Source organism: Capra hircus, chromosome 2 (assembly GCF_001704415.2).
Source record: "Capra hircus breed San Clemente chromosome 2, ASM170441v1, whole genome shotgun sequence".
Classification (NCBI taxonomy): domain Eukaryota; kingdom Metazoa; phylum Chordata; class Mammalia; order Artiodactyla; family Bovidae; genus Capra; species Capra hircus.
This window is the reverse complement of record NC_030809.1, coordinates 136284448-136295173: the sequence shown is the minus strand read 5'-3', so window position 1 is coordinate 136295173 and position 10726 is coordinate 136284448.

Genomic DNA, 10726 nt, shown 5'->3' with positions numbered 1-10726 from the left:
GCTTCCTGAAAGCCAAAGAGCTAACCAAGCTTTCCTACATTTAAATTACTGTTTCTAAAATAATTCTAGTCTGTACCTTCATCCTCATTTTCAGCAAAATACAATGAAGAAGGAAATCGCTAAGTCCTCTACAAATTGGAAGCCATGAAACAATTTCTTAAATGACCTAAATTTTTTTAATTAAAAGTTATTATTTCCAAATATTTAGAGCATATTTGGCCAATTCCATTGAAGTTTACCTTTAATGAGACAGTTTCATTTTGGTAATTCACTATCATAATACGCAGTAAAACAACAGAGGCTTTGAAGAAGTTAAACTGGCTAGTGGCAAGTAATCAGTTTTCTTCAGTGATTATTATTCTTCTATATAGGCAGGATAAAATTCATGGACGTTTTTTGGAGGGAGGGTCTATCTTCAGATAGTCTTACACTACATTATCAATTAGGGACATTTTTCTTCTTTTTTTACAGATAAGTGAAGAGAACACAGAAGTTGCATCTGTTAAATATATTTGTTAGAAGATTTCTGACACAAAAATTGCTCACTGCACACAAAACCCAAGAGAAGTGATGAAACAAGACAGCTGATATTAGGAGATGTAAGAGAGTGGGATGGATTGAGAAATCATGGATAAATTTAAAACTGCCAAGTATCAGCTGAAGCAGAGCCACTTTTTAGGAGGCATAAGAAAAACTGATAAGTCACCATTTTGGTCTCTTTAGAGATATCTGTTTGTTGTTAAGAGCTTAGCAACATTTTATTATCATTCATGCAGGAGAATGCAGTAGTCCACTATTTCCAAAAGGATCCTAAAAATTGTAGTACAAAACAGAAGAAATCTAAGAAAATATATTCTCAAAACAGTGACTTTTACAAAAAATGTGGATTTGTTGTAAATGAAAAAAGAACTCTCTATGAAAGAACAAAGACATATTTCACAGATACCTTATATTGCAAAGAAATAGAGGAAAACAACAGAATGGGAAAGACTGGAGACTCTTCAAGAAAATTAGAGATACCAGCGGAACCATTCATACAAAGATGGTCTCGATAAATGATAGAAATGGTATGGAGCTAATAGAAGCAGAAGATATAAAGAAGAGGTGGCAAGAATACACAGAACTGTACAAAAAAGATCTTCACGACCCAGATAATCACGATGGTGTGATCACACACCTAGAGCCAGACATCCTAGAAAGTGAAGTCAAGTGGGCCTTAGAAACCATCACTACAAACAAAGCTAATAGAGGTGATGGAATCGCAGTTGAGCTATTTCAAATCCTGAAAGATGATGCTGTAAAAGTGCTGCACTCAATATGCCAGCAAATTTGGAAAACTCAGCAGTGGCCACAGGACTGGAAAAGGTCAGTTTTTACTTCAACCTCAAAGAAAGGCAATGCCAGAGAATGCTCAAACTATCGCACAATTGCACTCATCTCACACGCTGGTAAAGTAATGCTCAAAATTCTCCAAGTCAGGCTTCAACAGTATGTGAACTGTGAACTTCCAGATGTTCAAGATTGTTTTAGAAAAGGCAGAGGAACCAGAGATCAAATTGTCAACATCCGCTGGATCATCAAAAAAAGCAAGAGAGTTCCAAAAAAAATCTCTTTCTGCTTTATTGACTATGCCAAAGCCTTTGACTGTGATCACAATAAACTGTGGGAAATTCTGACAGAGATGGGAATAGCAGACCACCTGACATGCCTCTTGAGAAACCCTATATGCAGGTCAGGAAGCAACAGTTAGAACTGGACATGGAACAACAGACTGGTTCCAAATAGGAAAAGGAGTACGTCAAGGCTGTATATTATCACCCTGCTTATTTAACTTATATGCAGAGTACATCATGAGAAACGCTGGGCTGGAGGAAGCACAAGCTGGAGTCAAGATTGCCGGGAGAAATATCAATAACCTCACATATGCAGATGACACCACCCTTATGGCAGAAAGTGAAGAGGAGCTAAAAAGCCTCTTGATGAAAGTGAAAGAGGAGAGTGAAAAAGTTGGCTTAAAGCTCAACATTCAGAAAACGAAGATCATAGCATCAGTCCCAACACTTCATGGGAAATAGATGGGGAAACAGTGAAAACAGTGTCAGACTTTATTTGGGGCGGGGGGGGGGGGGCTCCAAAATTACTGCAGATGGCCATTGCAGCCACGAAATTAAAAGACGGTTACTCCTTGGACGGAAAGCTGTGAGCAATCTAGACTGCATATTCAAAAGCAGAGACATTATTTTGCCAACAAAGGTCCGTCTCGTCAAGGCTATGGTTTTTCCAGTGGTCATGTATGGATGTGAGAGTTGGACTGTGAACAAAGCTGAGCGCTGAAGAATTGATGCTTTTGAACTGTGGTGTTGGAGAAGACTCTTGAGAGTCACTTGGACTGCAAGGAGATCCAACCAGTCCATCCTAAAAGAGATCCAAACAGTCCATCCTAAAGGAGATCAGTCTTGGGTGTTAATTGGAAGGACTGATGCTGAAGCTGAAACACCAATACTTTGGCCACCTCAGGCGAAGAGTTGACTCACTGGAAAAGACTCTGATGCTGGGAGGGATTGGGGGCAGGAGGAGAAGGTGACGACAGAGGATGAGATGGCTGGATGACCTCACTGACTCAATGAACATGAGTTCGGGCAAACTCTGGGAGTTGGTGATGGACAGGGAGGCCTGGCGTGCTCCAATTCATGGGGTCACAAAGAATCAGACTTGACTGAGCGACTGAACTGAACTGAACTGATATTGCGTTAATGATTTGATTAACAGTGCACAAATGATGGTCAGAGGCTTTCAAAATTAGCTCTGAAAGATCAATATAAATAATGATGGAGGGAAATGTTTTGTATCCCAAACCCCAATATTCCAGCTCTGTGTACTGTCCTGTTACTATAATTTGTAGAAATCTTAATGAGGCAGCAATTCAAGTTTTCATAACTTTAAGGATGTATTGAGGACACTGCACCTTGGTGAGAAGAATTTGTTGTATCTGAAGGCTTAAACAGTACTCGACCATGATAAAATACATAAAATGATGTGTGATTCCCTAAAGCATGATATGTCTTATTTTTTAGTTCTGAAGTGCACCCATGTCTTTAAACGACCCTGCAATATGAACTATACCATAACAGGTAAGTGCAAATGCCAAAAGTGTCTGAAGAACTATATCTATTAGCAGTGATTCTTTTTTCTTTTGGGAAAGGAATGGCAATCCACTCCAGTATTCTTGCCTAAAGAATTCTGTGGTAGAGGAGCCTTGGTGGGCTGCTGTCCATAGGATCACACAGAGTTGGACATGACAGAAGTGACTTAGCATGCAGGCACGCATTGGAGAAGGAAATGGCAACCCACTCCAGTATTCTTGCCTGGGGAATCCCAGGGACAGAGGTGCCTGGTGGCCTATACTTCACGGGGTAGCAAAGAGTCTGACATGACTGAGGCGACTTAGCAGCAGCAGCAGCATTTTCTTTTCTATTAATTGCATATAAGAATGATGCTGCATGTAAGAAAAGACCTCATGACAAAGAGGCCAGTTCCCTTTGGGCCCTTCCATAGCATGGTGCCATGACTCCAGAGAAGCAGCAACCAAACCCAATTTTAATTTTTTCAAATTTCTTTTTTGTTTGACTGCTGTGGCTAGGGCTTCCAATACTTCGTTAGTAGGAGTGATGGGAATGGTCAACGTTGTCTTGTTCCTAATATAAGAGGAAATGTTTTCTGCTTGACAAGTGTGATAAGTAGATGTTAGCTGTGGAATTATCATATATGGCCTTTATTATGTTGAGGTATGCTCTATGCCTGGGGCTTCCCAGGTGGCACTAGTGGTAAAGAACCTGCGTGCAATGTGGGAGACACAGGTTTGATCCCTGGGCTGGGAAAATCCCCTGGAGGAGGAAATGGCAACCCACTCCAGTATTCATGCCTGGAGAATCCCATGGACAGAAGAGCTTGGCAGGCTACAATCCATAGGGTCACACTGAGTAGGACAGAACTAAAACAACTTAGCACAGGACAGCACCCATGCTGTATGCCCACTTGGTTGAGATTTTTAAGCATAAACAGGTGTTGATTTTGTCAAAAGCCTTTTCTACATCTATTGAAATGATCATGTGATTTTTATTCTCCAATTCTTTTAAATTCTCAGTGCTCTTTTATTAATATATGTGTGGCCTTTGCTTTTTTTATTTTTTTACTTTACAATATTGTATTGGTTTTGCCACACGTCAACGTGAATCCACCACAGGTATACACGTGTTCCCCATCCTGAACCCCCCTCACACTAATTGATTTGCAAGCACTGAAACATATTGCATTCTTTGGAAAAAATCCCATTTTACCATATAGTATTATTATTTTAATATATTATTGAATTTCATTTGCTAATATTTTGTTGAGAATTTTTGAATCTGTGTTCAACATTGGCCTGTCGTGTGTGTGTGTGTGTGTGTGTGTGTGTGTGTGTGTGTGTGACATTTTTGTCTTGTTTTGGTGCAGAGTAATGCTGCCCTTAAGGAATGACTTTGGAAGCATTCCTTCTCCTTCAATTTTCTGGAGTAGTTTGAAAGGAAAGATGTTTTCTTTAAGTGTTTTTAGAATTCTCCTATGAAGTCATATGGTCCTGGATATTGTTTGTTGGGATATTTTTGATTACTGATTCAATTTCATTGCTAGTAACTTTTTGAAAATTAGAAAGGTAAGCTTTCTAAAGACTAATATAATTTATGTATTCTAAACACAAACAAAATATTTACTAGTAAATTCTTAAATTTTATACATTTTTGAGAAGGCAATGGCACCCCACTCCAGTACACTTGCCTGGAAAATCCCATGGACAGAGGAGCCTGGTAGGCTGCAGTCCATGGGGTCGCGAAGAGTCAGACACTACTGAGCGACTTCACTTTCACTTTTTACTTTCATGCATTGAAGAAGGAAATGGCAACCCACTCCAGTGTTCTTGCCTGGAGAACCCCAGGGATGGGGGAACTGGTGGGCTGCCGTCTCTGGGGTCGTACAGAGTCGGACATGACTGAAGCGACTTAGCAGCAGCAGCAGCATGCATTTTTGTGCTATGAAATTGCTATGGAACTTAGCACTCTCTATATGAAATATATTTATATAGATATATAGATAGATATATCATGTGCTACTACAAGAAAACAATGAAATTTGTTTTTTTATGGAATATAATTGCTTTACAATGTTTTTTTTTTTTTAGTTTCTGCTGTACAATTGAGTGGATTAGCTATACTTATACATATATTCCCTCCCTTTTAGAACTCCCTCACACTCCTTCTCCCATCCCACCCATCTAGGTCATCACAAAGTGGCAAGCTGAGCTTCCTCTCCTTTATAACAGGTAATTTGTAGAGAGATGGATGGAATCAGTCTGTCATACACAGTGAAGTAAGTTAGAAATAGACAATGGACTTTCTTTTTTTTATGAGGATAACCACTTTACAGTGTTGTGGTGATCTCTGCCATACATCAATGTGAGTCAACCATAATTCCACCCCTTTAGGTCATCAAAGATCACCAGGTTGGGCTCCCTCTGTTATATAGAAGCTTCCCACTTGTGATCTATTTTACACATGACAGTGTGTATATATCAACGTAAATTTTACAACCACTATGAAGAAGAATATGGAGATTTTTTGAAAAATAATATGTTAGGAATAAAACTAGTATTCAACAACTAGACTCAACAAGAGTCAACTCAACTCAGTAAAACTAGACTCAACAACCCCTCTGCTGGGAATACATCCTGAGGAAGCCATAATTGAAAAGGACATATGCACACCAATGTTCATTGTAGCACTATTTACAATAACTGGGAAAGGAAGCAAGCTAGATGTCCATTGATAAATGGATGGATAAAGAAGTTGTGGTACATATATATGAAGGAATATTGCTCAGTCATAAAAAGAAACACACTTAAGTCAGTTCTAATGAGGTGGATGAACCTAGAGTTTATTATACAGAGCAAAGTAAGTTGCAAGGAGAAAAATAAATATCATACATTAATGCATATAATTAGGTCGATGCAAAAGTACTTGTGGCTTTAAATTGTGGAAATTGGCTGAAATTCCAGTTTGATACTGGAATACATTCTTAAATAAATGTTATGCTGCTGCTGCTGCTGTTAAGTCACCTCAGTCGTGTCTGACTCTGTGCGATCCCAGAGACGGCACCCCACCAGGCTCCCCCATCCTTGGGATTCTCCAGGCAAGAATACTGGAGTGGGTTCTCATTTCCTTCTCCAATGGATGAAAGTGAAAAATGAAAGTGAAGTCGCTCAGTCATGCCCAACTCCTAGCGACCCCATGGACTATAGCTCACCAGGCTCCTCCGTCCATGGGAGTTTCCAGGCAAAAGCACTGGAGTGGGATGCCATCACCTTCTCCAAATACATGTTATATATCATTGAAATGCACACTTCTCATTTTAAGTGTTTTTGATAATGACTTACTACTTGCTGTTTATTTTTTATGTATTTTAAACTATGGAAATGATGTTAGACATAAAGCAATTTCAAGAGATTTTCTTATTCAAGCTCAAAATGGGTTGTAAAGCAGTCGAGACAACTCACAACACCAACGATGCATTTGGCCCAGGAACTGCTAATGGACGTACAGTGCAGTAATGGTTCAAAAAGTTTTGCAAAGTAGATGAGAGCCTTAAAAATGAGGAGTGTAGTGGCCAGCCAGCTACTTCCAATGTTGTCATCAAAATTTGACAACCAATTGAGAGCAATCATAGAAGCTGATTCTTTTACAGCTACACAAGAAGTTTCTGTCAATAATGAACAAAAAGGCCTCAGTTCTTCTCCACCACAATGCCTGACTGCACTTCACACAATCAAGTCCTCAAAAGTTGAGTGCATTGGGCTTCAAAGTTTTGCCTCATCCACCACATTCACCTGATCTCTCACCAACTGACTGCCACTTCTTCAACCATCTCAGCAACTTTTTACAGGAAAAAAGCTTCCACAACCAGCAAGATTCAGAAAATGCTTTCCAAGAGTTCTTCGAGTCCTGAAGCATGGATTTGTATGCTATAGGAATAAACAAACATTTCTAGTTGGCAAAAATGAGTTGAATGTAATGGTTCCTATTTTGATTAACAGAGATGTGTTTAAGCCTAGCTAAAATGATTTAACATGCAGGTCAAGAAGCAAGAGTTAGAACCAGACATAGAACAGACTGCTCCCAAATCAGGAAAGGAGTACGTCAAGGCTGTATACTGTCACCCTGCTTATTTAACTTATATGCAGAGTACGTCATGAGAAATGCTGGACTGGATGAAGCACAAGCTGGAATCAAGATTGCTGGGAGAAATATCAATAACCTCAGATATACAGATGACACCACCCTTAAGGCAGAAAGCAAAGAACTAAAGAGCCTCTTGATGAAAGTGAAAGAGGAGAGTGAAAATGTTGGCTTAAAACTCAACATTCAGAAAACAATGAAAAGGCATCCAGTCCCATCACTTCATGGCAAATAGATGGGGAAACAATGGAAACAGTGGCTGACTTTATTTTGGGGCACTCCAAAATCACTGCAGATGGTGACTACATCCATGATATTAAAAGACGCTTGCTCCTTGGAAAAAACGTCATGACCAACTTAGATAGCATATTAAACGCAGAGACATTACTTTGCTAACAAAGGTCCATCTAGTCAAGGCTATGGTTTTTCCAGTAGTCATGCATGGATGTGAGAGATGGACTATAAAGAAAGCTGAGCACCAAAGAATTGATGCTTTTGGATTACTGTGTTGAGAAGATTCTTGAGAGTCCCTTGAACTGCAAGAAGATCCAAGCAGTCCACCCTAAAGGAAATCAGTCCTGAATATTCATTAGAAGGACTGATGCTGAAGCTGAAACTCCAATACTTTGGCCACCTGATTTGAAGAACCAACTCATTGGAAAAGACGCCTATGCTGGGAAAGATTGAAGGCGGGAGGAGAAGGGGATGATAGAGTATGAGATGGTTGGATGGCATCACTGGCTCAATGGACATAAGTTTGAGTAAACTCCAGGAGTTGATGATGGGCAGGGAAGCCTGTCGTGCTGCAGTCCATGGGGTCACAAGGAGTCAATTGCGACTGAATGACTGAACTGACCTGATAATGATTTAAAATTCATGGTCAGAAATTGCAATTACTTTCGCATATAGAAAGATGATATTGATGAACATATTTGCATGACAGCAATGGAGACGTAGACATGGAGAAGAGACTAGTGGACACAGTGTGAGACTGAAAGAGTGGGACAAATTGAGAGAGAGCATTGAAATATATACATTACCATATGTAAAATATATAACCAGTGGGACAATGCTGTGTGATGCAGATAGCTCAAACTTGATGTTCTGTGACAACCTAGAGGGGTGGGACGGGGTGGGAAATGGGAGGGAGGATAAATAAGGAGGTGAGATATATACATATATTTGACTGATTCATGTTGACATATAGCAGAAAACAAAATATTGTAAAACAGTTATCATTCAATTAAAAATAACTAAAATTTAGAATATCACAAATAAATTACATAAACCCTACAAAAAATAACTTCGGTTATTTGGAGTATTTTGTGTTTTCATATAAATTTTGAATTTTTTTCTAATTCTAAAAATTATCATTGGTAGTTTGATAAGGATTGAATTAAATCTGCATGTTGCTTTTGTGTAATATAGTCATTTGCACAATATTGATTCTTTTGATTCAAGGGACTAAATCTGATACACAGGGTTCCTGAATAACTATGGATGGAGGTTCATGACATCGTACAGGAGGCAGTGATCAAAACCATCCCCAAGAAAAAGAAATGTAAAAAGGCAAAATGGTTGTCTCGTGAGGCTTTACAAATAGCTGAGAAAAGAAGTGAAAGGCAAATGAGAAAAGGAAAGATATATCCATCTGAATCCAGAGTTAAAAGAAGAGCAAGGAGAGATTAAAAAAAAATAAAAAGGCTTTCTAGTGATCAATGCAAAGAAATAGAGAAAAACAGGAAAGACTAAAGATCTCTTCAGAAAATCAGCGATACCAAGGGAACATTTCATGCCAAGATGGGCACAATAAAGGAAAGGAACAGTATGGACCTAACAGAAGTAGACAGTAAAAAGAGGAGGCACGAATACACAGAAGAACTATACATAAAAGCTGTTAATGACCCAGACAACCACGATGGTGTGATCACTCACCTAGAACCAGACATTCTGAAATGCGAAGTCAAGTGGGCCTTGGGAAGCATCACTATCAACAAAGCTAATGGAGGTGATGGAATTTCAGTTGAGCTACTTCAAATACTAAAAGGTGATGTACTCAATATGCCAGCAAATTTGGAAAACTCAGAAGTGTCCACAGGACTGGAAAAGGTCAGTTTTCATTCCAATCCCAAAGAAAGGCAATGCCAAAAAATCTTCAAATTACCACACAATTGCACTCATCTCACATGCTAGCAAAGCAATGCTCAAAATTCTCCAAGCCAGGCTTCAACAGTACATGAACTGTGAACTTCCAGATGTTCAAGTTGGATTTAGAAAAGACAGAGAAACCAGATTTCAAATTGCTGACATCCACTGGATCATTGAAAAAGCAAGAGAGTTCCAGGAAAAAAAAAAAAACACATCTATTTCTGCTTTATTGACTATGCCAAAGCCTTTGACTGTGTGGATCACAATAAACTGTGGAAAATTCTGAAAGGATGGGAATACCAGACCACCTCACCTGCCTCCTGAGAAATCTGTATGCAGATCAAGAAACAACAGTTAGAACTGGACATAGAATAATGGACTGGTTCCAAACTGGGAAAGGAGTACGTCAAGGCTGTATATTGTCACCCTGCTTATTTAACTTATATGCAGAGTACATCATGCAAAATGCCAGGCAGGATGAAGCACAAACTGGAATCAAGATTGCCAGGAGAAATATCAATAACCTCAGATATGCAGACCACACCACTCTTCTGCCATAGGCAGAAAGTGAAGAGGAACTAAAGAATCTCTTGATTATGGTAAAAAAAAAGGAGAGTGAAAAAGCTGGCTTAAAACCCAATATTCAGAAAACTAAGATCATGGCATCCAGCCCCATCACTTCAAGACAAATAGATGGAGAAACAAAGGAAACAGTGACAGACTTTGTCTTGGGCTCCAAAATCACTACAGATGGTAACTGTAGCCATGAAATTAAAAGATGTGACAAGCATATTGCAAAGCAGAGACACTATTTTGCCAACAAAAGTCCATCTATTCAAAACTATGTTTTTTCCAGTAGTCTTTTATGAATGTGAGAGTTGGGCCATAAAGAAAGCTGAGCACCAAAGAATTGATGCCTTTTAAATGTGGTGTTGGAGAAGATTTCTTGAGAGCCCCTTAGACTGCAAGGAGATCAAACTAGTCAATCCTAAAGGAAATCAGTCCTGAATATTTGTTGGAAGGACCGATGTTAAAGCTGAAGCTCCAATACTTTGCCACCTGATGCAGAGAGTGACTCAGTTGAAAAGACCCTGATGCTGGGAAAGAGTGAAGGCAGAAGCAGAAGTGGATGACAAAGGATGAGATGGTTGGATGGCATCACTCACTTGATGAACATGAGTTTATGCAAGCTCTGGGTGTTGGTGATGGACAGAGAAGCCTGGCATGCTACAGTCCATGTAGTTGTAAAGAGTCAGACCTGACTGACAGTGAACTGAACTAATGTGGTGTTAGGAAGTGTTCTGACTTCATTT